Source organism: Bison bison, unplaced genomic scaffold, assembly GCF_000754665.1.
Source record: "Bison bison bison isolate TAMUID 2011002044 unplaced genomic scaffold, Bison_UMD1.0 scf7180017864148, whole genome shotgun sequence".
Taxonomy (NCBI): Eukaryota; Metazoa; Chordata; class Mammalia; order Artiodactyla; family Bovidae; genus Bison; species Bison bison.
This window is the reverse complement of record NW_011494720.1, coordinates 2,800,105-2,816,722: the sequence shown is the minus strand read 5'-3', so window position 1 is coordinate 2,816,722 and position 16,618 is coordinate 2,800,105. Positions and strand designations below refer to the sequence as shown.

Sequence of the window (16,618 nt, the reverse complement as noted above, 5' to 3'; positions counted from 1 at the left end):
ATACTGAAGGGGGAAAAAGGAGAAAGAAGAGATGAGACAGAAAAACAGAGAAATATGATAGATTTAAAACTAACCATGTCAATAATTATTTTAAATTTTAATGGTCTAAACATTCCACTTAGAAGATATCCTCAGGTTGCATAAAAAAGCAAGACTCAGCTATATATATTACCTCAAAACTCTCACTTTAAAGGTACGTGTAGATGAGGAGTCAAAGATATACTGTCAAATAAGTAACTATAAGAAATCTATGTTACTATCAGAGACCTAGACTTCAGAATAAAGAGTATAATTGGAAATAAGAAGGGACATTTCATCAAAAAGAAATAACAATGATAAATGTGTATAGCCACAATAAGAAAACTTCACAATACCAAATGGAAACTAATAGAACGGACAGGAGAAAGAAAAAATTGGCAATAATAATTGGAGGTTTCATCAGTCTTCTGTAAGTAATCGGTGGAACAAATAGAAAATTGGAAAGGATATAAAAGACTCTGTGGCACTGTCAACCAGTTGAAATTTACAAGCACTGCATTCAAGTGTGGCACAAGGCATATTCTTTTAAAGTACACACGAAATCTTTACCATAGAGCATTTGCTGAATCATAAGTAGTTATTAAATTTAAAAATTAAAGTAAAATTTTAAAATATATACAAAATGTTCTCAGTACAAAGTGGAATTAAATTAGAAATTAACAAAAGAAAAATATCTGAAAAATATTCAAATATTTAGTAATTAGCATACTTCTAAACAAACTATGGGTCAAAAAAACACAAGAGAAGTAGGAAATGTTTGGAGCTAAATGAAAATAAAAGCATAATTTTTACAATGCAACTAAAGCCGTGTATAAGTGAAATGTAACAGCTTTCGTTGCTCCTGTTTGAAACATCTCAACTCAAAATTACAGAAGGCAGGTTTGATCCCTGGGTTGGGAAGATCCCCTGGAGTGGGAAATGGCAACTCACCCTAGTATTCTTGCCTGGTGAATTTCATGGACAGAAGAGCCTGGTGGGCTACAGTCCATGGGGTCACAAAAGTCAGACACGACTGAGCAACTAACACTTTGACTATATACACTAATTTCCCTACATACAAACAAATTTCATTCCAAGAGCGGGTTTGTAACTCCCATTTGTTTGTAAGTCCAACAAAGTTAGCCTGGGTACCCAGCTAACACAGTCGGCTATATAATTGTTAGTCACTGAGTCATGTCCTACTCTTTTGAGACCACATATGTACTGGAGAATCCCAGGGACGGGGGAGCCTGGTGGGCTGCCGTCTATGGGGTCGCACAGAGTCGGACACAGCTGAAGCGACTTAGCAGCAGCAGCATGTAAACCTCTTGGCCTTCCCTGATGGCTCAGATGGTAAAGCTTCTGCCTACAATGCAGGAGACCCAGGTTCAATCCCTGGATTGGGAAGATCCTCTGGAGAAGGAAATGGGAACCCACGCCAGTACTCTTGCCTGGAAAATCCCATGGATGGAGGAGTGTGGTAGGCTACAGTCCATGGGGTTGCAAAGAGTTGGACACAACTGAGTGACTTCACTTTCACTTCATGTAAACCTTTTAATTAATTTTATTTCTTTCCAAATGGCAATTAATTTCTTCTAATACAATTTAAAAGCATCCTTTTCATTTATGCTTTATACTAAATTTCTATTTTTTTTTCTCTGTACATGGGATCAGTGTTGAACTAGGTTTACCTGTGAATGACAAATAAGAATGGACTTTACAAAATAACAAATCAAATTATTTTCAGCTTATTTAAAGCTCGGCCACCTAACTTGATCTGTGTAAGTCATTTCAAATACAGCACAGAATGAAATGTACAGATTTGTTTCTTTATATTGTTACTTATTCATCATTTTGTAAATTCATCTAGTTGAAATAATCAGCCCAGTTTTGTTCTTTATTCTGATCGGCATCCAGGGAGGGCAGCTCGTGGTTTCATGCTGAATTGCACTAACAGGGGAACAGATGATGATCTCTGCCTTTCCAAGCCTTTTTCTCTTAACGTGCCTGTGTGCTAAGTCACTTCAGTCATGTCTGACTCTTGGCAACCCTGTGGACTGTAGCGCACCAGGCTTCTCTGTCCATGGGATTCTGCTGGTAAGAATACTGAAATGGGTTGTCGTGCCCTCCTCCAGGTGATCTTCCCAAGCCAGGGATCAAGCCCATGTCTCTTATGTCTCCTGCAGTGGCAGGTGGGTTCTTTACCACTAGTGCTACCTGGGAAGCCCTTTCTCTCTTAATAGTATATACTTCAAAAGAAAAGTTCAAAGAATGGGTCTTAGTTCCTTTCCCAACCTGAGGTTTCCATATGAAAGGCAATCAATAAAATCTATCTTTGATATAAACCATAGATGACTGTCTGTACAGAAATCCTTTTTAAAGTTCTGCCAATGCAATTAATGAGGACACCAAAGACTGATCACAACATCCAATTAACTAAGCCACAGGAGAAGTTTCTAATAAAGTACATCCTGTTTATAACATCTATATACCTGGCAACCAGGAAGGCAGCCTTTTTCCTCCCAGTTACAGAACTAAGGAGACTTTTTTTTTTCATTCTACTCCACAGTCGATTCAATATGGTTACTAGAGAACTTCAAGTATTTCTGACATCCATTCTGCTTTAACAGGGAGTTTTGTTGTGCAGAAGCTGTTGAAAGTGAATAGTGTTTTTAACACATTTTATGTGACTAGTTGAAAAAAAGGGCACAGAGCCAAACACAATGAAAGGGATGTATTATTAGTAGAAATGCCACTCATGTTGAATTAATTTGGTCTGCGTGTTAAAACTCAGAAATGCTGACTTGCAAGCAGCAGAACTCTGCTGACTTTTGGCTGTACTATCTGTGTGTCATTGAACAGACAGGAGTAAACTGTTACACAGTAACAATTATACAGAAAATACTATCAGTTTTGGAAATATAAAAAATTGTGTAAATTTGCCTTATACATAGGGGCAGCTCTTTTCTTGAAAATAGCAGAGTTCATTTCCTCCTCAAAAATGTTCTAAATCCTGAAAAAAAATTCCTTCTTTGTATATCTCAAGAATGACATGAAACACTTACGTTAATACACTTATCACAAAATACATCTGAATTCTAACACACCTCTTAAGGTATATCCGAGTTTCACTTCTATCTTACCTTGTTGTATTGTTCATTCACTAAGTCGTGCCCGACTCTTAGCAACCCCATGGTCTGTAGCAGGCCAGGCTTCCCTGTCTTTCACCATCTCCCAGAGTTTGCTCAAACTCCTGTCCATTGAGTTGGTGATGCAATCCAACCGTCTCATCCTCTGTCACCCACTTCTCCTCCTGCCCTCAATCTTTCCCAGCAAGATCTGGGTATCATCCTTAGCGAAGATATGTGAACTACTTCAGTACATTTTCTCATCAGTCAGTCAGTACACAGGACACATATGAGCCAACAGAGCAACCCCTGCTGGACGATAGCCATCATTTGCCCAATATCTTCCTGCAGCAAAGCTAGTTTTGACATTTGGTCCAGACAGTAAGTATTAGAACTTTGCTACCCAGTGTGTGGCCACGTGTGATCCATGTGCTAATTTGCAAAACATTTCTTATTGGTTCCCAACAAAGTAACTAATGGAATGGAAAGGAAGCATTTAGAAATGTTTACAGCAATTTAACAGAGTGAGTTTATATCTATTAAATCTAATAGTAGGGCTTCCCTGGTGGCTCAGATGGTAAAGAATCTGCCTGCAAAGCAGAAAACCCAGGTTCAATCCCTGGGTTGGGAAGATCCCCTGGAGAAGGAAATGGCAACCCACCCCAGTATTCTTGCCTGAAAAATCCCAAGGACAGAGGAGCCTGGTGGGCTACAGTCCATAGGGGTCACAAAGAGTCAGACACGACTGAGAAACTAACACATACACAAATCTAATAGCAGAGACTAATTGGGGCTTGTACATTTTTTTTCATTTTATTATTTATTTTTTATTTTATTTGACAAAAATATTGCTATAAGACTGATTTGAAAATTTAAAAACAGTAACAAAACGACAACAACAAAAAACACCCTGGTTCTTTGCCTTCAACAATGTAAGAGTCACTCTTTTTCTTTTTTTTAAATATATTTTTCTTTGATTACATCAGGTCTTAGTTGTGCCGTGCAGGCTTAGTTGCTCCACCGCGTGTGGGATCACAGTTCCCCAACCAGGATGGAACCCATGTCCCCTGCGTTGCAAGGCAGATTCTTTCCCACTGGACCACCAGGGAAGTCCCGAGGGTCCCTCTTCTAAACCAGAGGATTAGCAAGCTGGGCAAGTGTCACCAATGAAGTGGTAATTATGATGGCAGTGTAACTAGCTGATGATAATTGACTGCTTACTACTGTGTCTATGTTTCTGCTTTGACTCTCTCTCTCTCTGTATGTGTGTGTGTGTGTGTGTGAGTATACATGAAGAAAAGCTATTACAAACATAGAGAGCATATTAAGAAGCAGAGATATCACTTTGCTGACAAAGATCCATGTAGTAAAAGCTATGGTTTTTTCAGTAGTCGTATACAGATATGAGAGTTGGACCATAAAGAAGACTGAGTGCCTAAGAATTGAGGCTTTCAAATTGTGGTGCTGGAGAAGACTCTTGAGAGTCCCTTGGACTGCAAGGAGATCAAACCAGTCAATCCTACAGGAAATCAACCCTGAATATTCACTGGAAGGACTGATGCTGAAGCTGAAGCTCCAATACTTTGGCCGTCTGATGTGAAGAGCTGACTCATGGAAAAGACCCTGATACTGGGAAAAATTGAGGGCAGGAGAAGAAGTGGGCAACAGAGGATGAGATGATTGGATGGTATCACTGACTCAATGGACATGAGTTTGAGCAAACTTGGGGAGATAGTGAAGGAAACATGGCATGCTGTAGTCCATGGGTGTTGCAAAGAATCAGACACAACTTAGTGACTGAACAATGTTATACTTATATGCATATATATCTTGATGTACATATTAAAATACGTATTATATACATATGTATATATATGCCATCTATGTATATATCTGTGTATAGAGAATATTAAATATCTTTATAATAACCCTAGAACTTTGAAGTCAATATCATTTATCATTTATCAAATATCATTTATCAATGTCATCTATCATTTATCATTAGTCAATATCCATCTAGACCTGACTCTGATTTGTTCTGGATATTACTGCCAGTGTTCACTTTTTGCCCCAGATTTAGTCTTTGTTAAAAATTAAATTAACAGTTTCTCTCATTACCAGTGCTCTTCCATGGATATATGAGGGTGAAGAATAATTATGGTTCCTCACCTCCCCACCCCCTGCCAAAATAAAACTGTTATTTCTTGTGTCTTTTCTGTATCTCGGAGGGTCCTTGGTGGGCGACTGGGAGTAGCCAGGTCAGGGGCTCCTGAGTAGAGCCTCATCCTTGTACTCAGCCTTTCTAATAGCAGCTGCCCACTCTTCCTGCAATGAGTAAAAATGTTTTGCTGTGTAACTGAAGAGAGCTGATTGAATTGATTCCATCACTTGTGTACTTCCTGGAGGTCAGCGTTCTTATTGAAAAAAAGAAAGACTGAACTGAAATGAACTTTATAATAGGCATCCGTTTGCTGAAATTACTTATATTAAAGACAGTAAAGGGAAGTCATTATTTTGATTAAATAGATGCAATGTGCTGAGAGTCCCTTGGACAGCAAGGAGATCAAACCAGTCAATCCTAAAGGAAAATCAACCCTGAATATTCATTGAAAGGATTGATGCTGAAGCTCCATTCCTTTGGCCTCCTGATGCAAAGAGCTGACTCATTGGAAGATTCCCGGATGCTCAGGAAGATTGAGGGCAGGAGGAGAAGGGAGCGACAGAGGATGAGATGGTTGAATGGCATCACCAACTCAATGGACGTGGGTTTGAACAAACTCTGGGAGATGGTGAAGGACAGGAAAGCCTGGGATGCTGTAGCCCGTGGGGTCACAAAGAGTCAGACACGATTTAGCGACTGAGCAAATGTACTGAAGGGAATGATGACCACAAATCATTCTCTTTGACAAATTTTCACCTTGAGTAGAACACAGACTTTTGAGCAAGTTTACTGGTTACCTGATTATATATTTTAAAGTTCTTTTTTAGGTGTTTATGAGTATAAAGCAAAATATACAGAATGTAGCTTCTGGAAGAACAGATAGTATACTACCTCATATGCTGAGTATGTGTGAGTTGACTATTGTTCCATATGGGTGTGTTACGAAATGCAAGAGAGATCAGAGGGAACCCCTGTCGGCTTAGTTGGGGAAAAGAACTTGAATAGCATGCAGAGATATGACATGAAACACAAACATAAATGGGATATATTTTGTATGTTTTAGATCCTTTTGGGAATGCTTCCACATGGTATTAATCTCTATTCTCATTTAATGTGTTTATATAAACAGTGTCCTATGTTGAATTTCCATAGTAATTATCCCTGCTTGTGTAAGCATCTTAAATAATTGTATGAATAATTTCTGCTCGGAGACACTGTCTCTGGCACACCCTTTTCCCAAATGTTGTGATTTTGTTTTCTGTACTGCGTTCTTTTTTCTTTTCACATTTTCAGTCTTTTTTCCCTTTCCTCATGTTAACTTGCTTATCTTCTTTATGTGGATTGAAATAATGAGCGTGTCTGCTCTTTGAAAAGCAGTTTGATGAATCTCAAAATGAATATGTCACAAAGAGGAAAGTGCTATCAGTTCTTTCCTAAGTAAACACATTATGACTCCATATTAATCCCTGGTATTTTCTCGAATGGCACAATGACAGTAATAGGCCGTGTTAAGGAGTCGCATCATCACCAGGCAGTGTTTATGACAGAGTTGCTCTTACTGTGATGTATTTTTGGTCCCATTTCGAAAACATTCACCCTAAGCTAATGCTGCTGTTTTAAACTAAAGCAAAGCCTGAATGAGTCAGGTAAAAATTGGGCCTTTAAAAGTGCTGCTTTGTCTGTATTGGTCTTCTAGACTTTCTGAAATTACCCAGTAATTGAATAACCTTTCCATTCATTTTAACTCTGCAACTCTGGCCTCTGTTAGAGCATCTGCCTACTCACTTGCACTAGAAGAGCCTTTTCTTTCTCTGTTTCACTCATTTAACAAACACTGACGACCTTACTGGTTCTCAAGCTTTTGTGTGTGGTGAAATTCCTGGAAAACATGGTGCTTTTACCACATATCATTTTGACAATATAAGCATCCAAATAACTAACTTTTGCATGGGCTTCCCTGGTGGCTCAGACAGTAAAGAACCTACTTGCAATGCAGGAGACCAGTTTCTATCCCTGGGTCGAGGAGGATCCCCTGGAGAAGGAAAGAGCAACCCACTCCAGTATTCTTCCTTGGAGAATCCCATGGACAGAGGAGCCTGGTGGGCTACAGTCCACAGGGTCCCAAAGAGTCAGACACCACTGAGTGACTTTCACTTATATTAGATTCCAAAATACACAAACATGAGCAGGTATCAACATGTGAAGAAGGAAAAAAAGGGATAAACTTTATGAGAGAAATTTTTCCCCATGAAGTTAACTCTTTCGCTAAGAATAAAACAGAGGGTTGGTTCTATGACCTCCATCAGCTCGCAAAATACCAGTTCTTAGTGGAAGCTTAAGACACATGAGTGTTATTTCATGAGTATCAAAAGTACCAAGGTGAATGGTCTGGACTGTGCCCTAAAAGAACTCACAGTCTTGTAAGAAAAGCTCTCAAATGGCAAAGCTCTAAAACAATACGGAATTACAGGTCAGAGAAGTGTAAGCAGTGCCCAGCACGTTCCCACAGGCTGGGAAGTTCTGCAAAGATTCCTGGAGGAAGTACCCCCACCAGGTGCTGGAGATAGCAAAAATAGTGAGACCCTTTAGGGTGTCAGAGTCCAGTTCTCATATAAACAGTCTTGTAGACAAGTCATAGCTCAAAGAGGAAGGCACACAGTTCTTTGTGACACTGAGCAGAAAGCACCTGTCGTTGTTCAGTCGCTCAGTCACGTCTGACTCTCTGTGACCCCATGGACTGCAGCACACCAGGCTTCTCTGTCCTTCACTATCTCCCAGAGCTTGCTCAAACTCATGTCCATTGAGTCGGTGATACCGTCCAGCCATCTCATCCTCTGGCGTCCCCTTCTCCTCCTGCCTTCAGTCTTTGCCAGCATCAGGGTCTTTTGGGAAGAAAGCCCTAGAGAGAGGAAAACAAGTGAATGAGCCTGACATGGAGCAGTTGAACGAGCCTTTGGTGATCTTTCCTTCCAGTTGGTGCTTCACTCGATGTCTTTCTGACTTTTGTGAATACACTTCCTCTACACGACAACCACGATGCTTCAACTTCACAGCTTAGTGTGGCCTGAACCAGTGCTTCCCAGGCTCTAAGTACACCCATCATTTGTATCTCCATATTGTTTTGTATTGTTAAAATGCAAAATCAGATCCAGCACATCTGATGTGGGACTTGAAATCCTCTTTCCTAAAAACCTCCCAGGGGGTGTCATGCTTCTGGTCCATAGACTATACTTCGAATGGCAGGCACCCAAGTTTTAACTCTTTGCATGAAAACCTTGGCAACTGCTAAGTAAATCTCTCATCCTTGCAGTTACATTTTAAAAACCTATCATACAATTTGAAGGAAATCATCAGGAGTATGTTTGTAAACAAATATGAAGACAGTAATTTGTCTAAAGGTAATAAAAGTAGGAGCAATTATTATTATTGTAATTACAGATATGTGTGTGTGTCTCTGTGGGTGCTCAGTCATGTCTGACTCTTTGCGACCCCATGGACTGTAGCCCACTAGGCTCCTCTGTCCATGGAATTTTCCAGGCAAGAATACTAGCGTGAGGTCTCCTTTCCTCCTCCAGGGGATCGTCCCCACCTAGGGACTGCACCTGCGTCTCCTGTGTTGCAGGCAGATTTTTTGCCACTGCAGCACCTGTGAAGCAGGTATGCTCCGTTTTACAAACAGAGGCAGAGATTAAGTACGTTAATGCCATGTAGCCAGCACAGGCAGCTCTTTGTGATTCCAGTCCAGATCTCTTTTACTCCAAAGACACTATACTCCAAAAATCATAGTCAAAAGAAGAAAATAGAAAGTTGATAGAAGTGCAGAATCACACGAGTTGAAATTGTGATGTTCTGTCAGATGGAAATGACTGAATCTTCTGGGGGACAAAAATTAGCAGCTGAGCTGCACAAGGTGCTGTTTTGGATAGCTCCATCAACTAATGCTTTTCAACGTGTCTGAAAAATGCTCATGAGCTGAAAGAGGAAGGGGACTAACAAGGTTCTGGGTCTCTACTTTAACGTAGAGGAAAGCCCAGGAGGAAAATTTTTCTAGTCTTTTTATAGATTTATATGTTATGATACATATTTATGTATTTATAAATATGTATGAAAATATGAACACGACAGAATTGCTGATTCAACATAATGTGGCATTTAGCAAGCTTTCCTAAGGAAAAGGAATTGAATGGATGGATTCACTGATGGAACCAGATTCTAACTTCCAAGAGTGGACCGAATCCTGTTCCTAGTGATTATTCATTCTGAATGCACGAAGAGTTTACCTCTTGAATGTTTCATTTAATGTAATCATAAAATGGTGATTTTTCCAAATGGTGAGTTTTGAAAAAAGCATACCCAAAACTCTCCCCTCCTCAAAAAAGGGGGAAAAGCTGTTTTGGATACCACCCTTTTTAGAAGAATAAGTCGTGAAACAGGAGGTGTCACTGAAAGTTTGCTCCATTACATAAATATATGCCGGCTTAGCTGAAGCAGGGTAGTTATCAGAAGTTTTAAATTGAGGAGTGGGTTGTTTTCCTTCACAGGGAAAATATATCACGACTAGGAATAAATATGGTGAATTGCTTCTTGTCCGCCCTCATGCTAAAAAGGGCCTCACAAATTTGGCTTATTTAGCAAATACCTTTTTGGGGCTCAACACTGAATCAACAACTATATGACAAAACGGAATGCTTTCACTAAACATGACAAGACGGCTTCAATTATAATGAAGTGTGATTGAGGGGTAAGGAGTTGATTGTGGATACTATGAGTCACTTCAGACTCAGTTCATTTACATGTGATAAAAATTACAGTGTTCGTGGTGAAGTGAAAATTCAAACCATTAGTTTTCTTTCTTCACTGAGTAAGCCTTTGTGTAGATCTGTGATCTAGGAAAAGTCTAACCAGTGGACACAAGAACAGTACAATCCGCCCTGTATAAAGTGGAGTGATCTGTCAGTAGGAAGGAAGTGATAGAAATCTTCAGCATCTGTAGCCTGAAAATATTTACCACACCAGCTTGTTGGTGACATTATGTACAATGCTCTCAAGCATTGGACTTGAGTACAACATACTTAAGTAAGGACTTACGTACTTACTGTATGTATGATGGTTTTTTCCCAAGTATTTTAAATTTTCAATCCACTTAACCCTTATAGTAGTAATGATATACTGATATGTTCTGTAATTATCAATAAGTATCTTCAGATATGGACATTGGACACAAAGAGATTAAATAACTATCCAAAGGGCGTACAGTTGATGACAAGAGGGAAGATCTGGACACAGCCCAACTCCAAAGATGGTTTAATCCCCATATTGTACTGCAACTTAGCAGGAGGGATGGAGGATATTGTCATTTGTATATTTCTAAGTTTGGGTGGACTCTGGGAGTCGGTGATGGACAGGGAGGCCTGGAGTGCTGCGGTTCATGGGGTTGCAAAGAGTTGGACACAACTGAGCGACTGAACTGAACTGAACTGAAGTTTTATATGGGCTTCCCTGGTGGGTCAGACAGTAAACCCACCTGCAAGGCAGGAGACCCAGCTTCAATTCCTGAGTCGTGTTCCTACGATAAGATATGAATGTTTCTAAGAGGATAAAATACACATTTTTATTTTATTTTACTTTATTGTGTTGTATTTTTATTGTAAAAAATCCACTGTTTTTTATTGACAATAGCTTATACAATATCATGAGCATCTGCTGTTGACAGAAAACACTGCTAAATTCCAGGAAAACCAATATATATTAAATATATTTTTCTCTCCTTCCCCATAAGAGTTTTATAATTCAATTGGGAAACAATATATAAGCAAAAATGATAAAGAATAACATCAGGGCATACTCAAGAATTGACATTGCTATCTACAAGAGAACAAATTTAAAAGAAAAACAGTTCTTCTTCTCCCTCCCAACTGTATTTTCAAAGACAGTTCTCAGCTTGGGCAGCCCATTTTAAGAATAACAACTTTAGAACTAAGAACATTTTTCTCAGTCTAACGATCCATGTAAACTTAAGGCCCCTGTACATCAACCTCTTTCAGAATGTCCAGCCTTAGCTTGAATAAGTTCAAGAACGCTTGACTTGATACTAACCTCACAGGTAAATTAAGGTCTTACCTGAATATCAGACAGACTTTCTATTTATGAAAGCAAGTCTCTTTTGGTTGCTTCTATTTATCAATCCATCTTCTAACATTAGGGATCTTACAAGCAGATGGACATTTTCTTCTACTGGATGTTACTTCAAATACTAGGTAATTTTGATTCTGATTATCTGAATCTTCTTTAAACACTTATGTTCTAAGTGTAATATTCTCATGAGATTTTTTTTAAGTTTTTTTTTTTTAACTTTCCTGATTTTCTGAGCAAATTCCACTTTCCTTCCTAAGTTGTGGGGGCCAAAATTGAACGTAATCATTTAACCAGCCCAGAGAAGACCTATCACCAGTTTGTATTACAAACCATATTCTTATTAATGCATTCTAAATGATTTTGTTTATATCATACTGTTGATTAATAATGAATTTATTGTCCAATAAATTACCTTGTTATGGTCCCATTAAGCCATGTTTCTCCCATCCTTGTCATATGCAGCTTTTTAGATGCTTGTATTTATCCTTTTAAATTTTATATTGTTTTATTTGACTCTTTATTCAAACTGTAAAGATGTTCTTTAAACTGAGATATAATTGACATATAACAATATTAATTTAAGGTGTAAAGTGTGTTGATCAGATGCATTTATATATTGCAATATGACTACCTCAGTAGTATTAGCTGACACCTTCATCCCATCACATAATTGCCATTTTTTTTATGGTGAAAATATTTAAGATCAAGTCTCTTCATCATCATCAGTCGCTCAGTGGTGTCTGACTCTTTGTGACCCCATGGACTGCAGCACACCAGGTTTCCTGTCCTTCACCATCTCCTGGAGTTTGATCAAACCTCATGTCCAGTGAGTCAGTGACGCCATCCAAACATCTCATCCTCAGGTCTCTTAACAACTTCAAAATAGGCAATATAGTAGTGTTAACTATAATCACAGTGCCATGCATTAGCTCTTCATCTTCTATGAATAAGAAGAACTGATTCATCTTCTAACTTCAAGTTTGTGCCCTGTGATCCACATCTTCCCAGTTCCCCCACACCCTAGTTTCTGGTACCTATGATTTTATTCTCGGTTTTTATGAATTCAACTTTTTTTAATTCTACATATAAGTAATGCATGCCTGCTCAGTCGCTCAGCCCTGTCCAACTCTTTGTGACCCCATGGACTATACCCCACCAGGCTCCTCTGTCCATAAAAGTTTCCAACAAGAGTACTGGAGTGGGTTGCCGTTTCCTCCTCCAGGGTATGTTCCCAACCCGGGGATCGAACTCGTGTCTCTTGCCTCTCCTGCACTGACAGACAGATTGTTACCACTGAACCACCTGGGAAGCCCACATATAAGTGATGTCATACAATATTTGTTCTCTGTCTGCTTTATCACCATTAACATAATGCCCTCAAGAACTATCCATGAATAATATTCCATTGTTTGTATGTGTATATGTATATCACATTATTCATTCATCCATCGATGGACACTTAGGTCATCTCCATATCCTGGCTTTTGTGAATAATGCTTCAAAACATGGGAATGCAAGTATCTTTTTGATATCCAGTTTTCATTTCCTTTGGACATATATTCAGAAGTGGGATTGCTGTATCGTGTGGTTATCTTTTAATTTTTTTAGGAACCTCCATATTGTTTTCCTTAGTGGCTGAACCAACTTACATTCCCACCAATATTGCAAAGGGTTCCCTTTCATCTACATTTTTGGACAGTACTTGTTCTCGCTCGTCTTTTTGATGATAACCCTTCTAACAAGTGTCTGGTGATAATCTCGTTGTGGCTTAGATTTGCACTCCCCTGATGACTAGTGAGGCTGAGCATATTGCCATCTGTTTGGCCATTTGTCTGCCTCCTTTGGAAAAATGTCTGTTCAATTCCTCTGCCCGTTTTCAAATCATATTTGTCTTTTTGTTATTGAATGGTAGGAATTCTTTGTATATTTTGCAAATTAACCTTTTATCAGACATATGTTCTCGGTCGCTCAGTCATGTCTGACTCTTTGCCACCCTATGGACCAGCCCACCAGGCTCCTCTGTCCATGGGATTTTCCTGGCAAGAACACTGGAGTGGGTTGCCATTTCCTCCTCCAGGGATCTTGACCCAGGGATCGAACCCACAACTCCTGTGACCCCTGCCTTGCTGGTGGGATCTTTATCACTGAGTCAATCTAAAGGATGGGGGAAATATTTGGGGACCATATCAGACCTGTTGTCCCCAAGTACTTCCCTCATTCTGTAGACTGACTTTCATTTTGATGTGCAGAGCTTTTTGTTTTGCTGTAGTTCTGCATGTTGAATTTTGATTTTTTTTGCATAAAGATGGTTTTGATCATTGCATCTCATCCAGAAAAAATGGAAGGAGCTACATGGGATAAAATTGTATACAACTGGAGTGAGATCAGAATTTTCTCTTCATTTCTTGGAAGATACAATTAATTCACAACAGAAGGAAAGCCCTCTCTGATCACAATATAGATTTATGGGTTTTCCTTGTTAATAAATTTTCCTAAGCCGTGGAGGGGGAAATGAAGATGCTGGAGCCATTAATCTTATTCCATAACAGCATTTGCAGAACCTCAGTGAGAACTAAATGAAGTATTTCTGTTTTTTAATTTGTTTATTTACTTTTGGCCGTGCTGGGTCTTTGTTGCTGCATGGGCTTTCTCTTATTGCAGAGAGCAGGGCTTTCTCTTATTGCAGAGAGCAGGGCTTTCTCTTATTGCAGAGCACAACTACTCTGTAGTTGTACGCGGGCTTCTCATTGCAGTGGCTTCTCTTGTTGCTGAGCTTAAGGGCCCGAGGGCTTGAATACTTGTGGCTCCTGAGCTCTAGAGCACAAGCTCAGCAGTTGTGGCACACAGGCTCAGTTGCTCTGCATGTATTATCGTCCCAGACCAGGGATGAAAACCATGTCTTCTGCATTGTCAGGCAGATTCTTTACCACTGAGCTACCAGGAAAGCCCTAAATGAAATGTTTTCAAGTTGGCCAGTGTGAGGGGAGCAATCTGAGATGCCACCACACCTGCTCCCAGCCCTGCTCTGCCCCTGGATCCTGCATCCTCCTGGGGCTGCACATTTCACAAAGCCTGAAGTCCCAGTTCGGTGCACAGGTGCGTTCTTGTAAAGGAGAATTTCTCCTACTTCATTATCCTCTATCTTTGAAAGTAAGTGATCTCTTGACAGTCTTTCTCCCTATGGGGTCGAAGAGAAGGAAGAAGGATTGACCTCCACATATTCAAAAGTATTTGACAGTTTCAGTCCATAGATATGATCATTTTGCAAAACTTTTTTTTTTCTTTCTTCACTTGTATAACGTTAAGAAGACTTACTTTGCTTAAAACTTGATTGGTGAACTCAAAGAAAAATATAACAGACATACAAATTTTTCTTTCCTTATTTATAGGTAAACCACAGTGAATTACCTTTAGCATCACTGTTTATCATGGCACACAGGAAGCAAATGCAACTAAGCGTTTTTTTTTTTTCTGATATTTCATTGTTAGCATAAAGAAATGCAATAGATTTCTGCATGTTAACCTTGTATCCTGCTGTGTGCTGTATTGTGCTTAGTTGCGCGGCCGTGTCCGACTCTTTGCAGCACTATGGACTGTAGTCCGCCAGGCTCCTCTGTCCATGGGGATTCTCCATGCAGGAATACTGGAGTGGGCTGCCATGCCCTCCAGGGGATCTTCCCATCCCAGGAATCAAACCCAGGTCTCCCGCATTCCAGGCAGATTCTTACCTTGCTGAATTTACTTATTAGTTCTGGTAGTTTTCATGTGTAGTCAATTTTACCTCTTCCCTTCCAATTTGGATTTCATTTTTTGGTTGCCCTGGGTCTTCGTTGCTGCCCAGGCTGTCTCGCCAGTTGTGGTGAGTGAGGGCTTCTCTTTGTTGCAATGCACGGGCTCTAGACACACTTCAGTAATTGCAGCACACGGACTCAGTAGTTGTGGCTCACAGACTTTAGAGCACAGGCTCAATAATTGTGGAGCACAGACTCAGTAGTTGCGGCGCATGGGCTCAGTTGCTCCATGTCATGTGGAATCTTCCCAGATCAGGGATCGAATCCATGTTCCCTGCATTGGCAGGCAAATGCTTAATCCCTGGACCACCAGGTCAGTCCCCGATTTTGGTCTTTTATTTTTCTTGTCTGATTGCTGTGGCTATTCTTCTGTCAGTCCTTGCTATTCCTCTGTGGGTAATTCAGCTGATATCTTTATCTTAGAGTTCTGTGATTATATTTTAATGCATATATGTATGGATTTTATTAATCCTGCTAAAGCATGTGGTATGCTCTTTCATCGTAAGTCTTTTTGGTTTTGTTTTTTTGTTTTTTCTTCCAATAAAGCTTCCTGGAAAATACTTCCCTGACAGTCTGTTAATTCTTTCCTTATGATAAAAATCTTGTTGGACACATACAGGAATCTTTCAGTGTTACTGCTATAGTTGTCTCAATTCCCTTTTATATGTTTCAACTTTTCTCTTTGTTGAATTCTGAGTACAGTCCTTGATACTTATTCTTCTGGGGGTTGCTATGGGAAGAGATTATTTCATTTGAATCTTTTTAATGGCTATGTTGGTTGTTTCTCCATTTTCTATTTTATCTGTTCTTGTTTCATTTTTGCCTATATTTGTTTTTATAATTTCTTGTTCTCTTACATGAACAGTTTTTTCCTTTGTCATATTGTTTATGTTAAATATATGCTCATTAAACTAATTTTAGATGATTCTATTATTCGCATTTGATCAGGAGTGTAGTCATCTCATGATTGTTGAGTGACTTTCTGGTTTTAGTGTTCATTGGATTTTTTGCTTTCACTAAGAGGTGTATTCCTCACTCTCACTCTTTATAATGCTTCTCAGTTATCTCCTATACTCCCTCAAGACCTTCAGTTCCAAAGTAGCTCTTTCATTGGCATCTCAGGATTTTCTCTCATCCAGGAATGGTTTTGGAGATATCCTTAACCCGCTCACAGAACCTGTGGGCTGCTTGGCCTGGGTCAGGTCAGGGGGCTCTCTGTGCATCCTCTCACTCCGGGCACTAGCTACCCTTGATAGTACAGATCGTTTTTTTAGCATCTTTTTATGAGTGACAGAACCACCACCCCCTGATTTTATTCAGGTGACCTGAACTCTGGCCTTCCACTGCTCACAGTGGAGCATTTTTTACCCCAGTAGAATATGGAG

At 39.6% G+C, this 16,618-nt stretch overlaps 1 non-coding gene across 1 annotated transcript; it reads left to right on the top strand.

The window, feature by feature from the left end:
- Positions 1-1,353: 1,353 nt before the first annotated feature.
- Positions 1,354-1,425, top strand: TRNAC-ACA. Its single transcript has one exon. It is a non-coding gene; the product is annotated as a tRNA-Cys (tRNA).
- Positions 1,426-16,618: the final 15,193 nt, after the last annotated feature.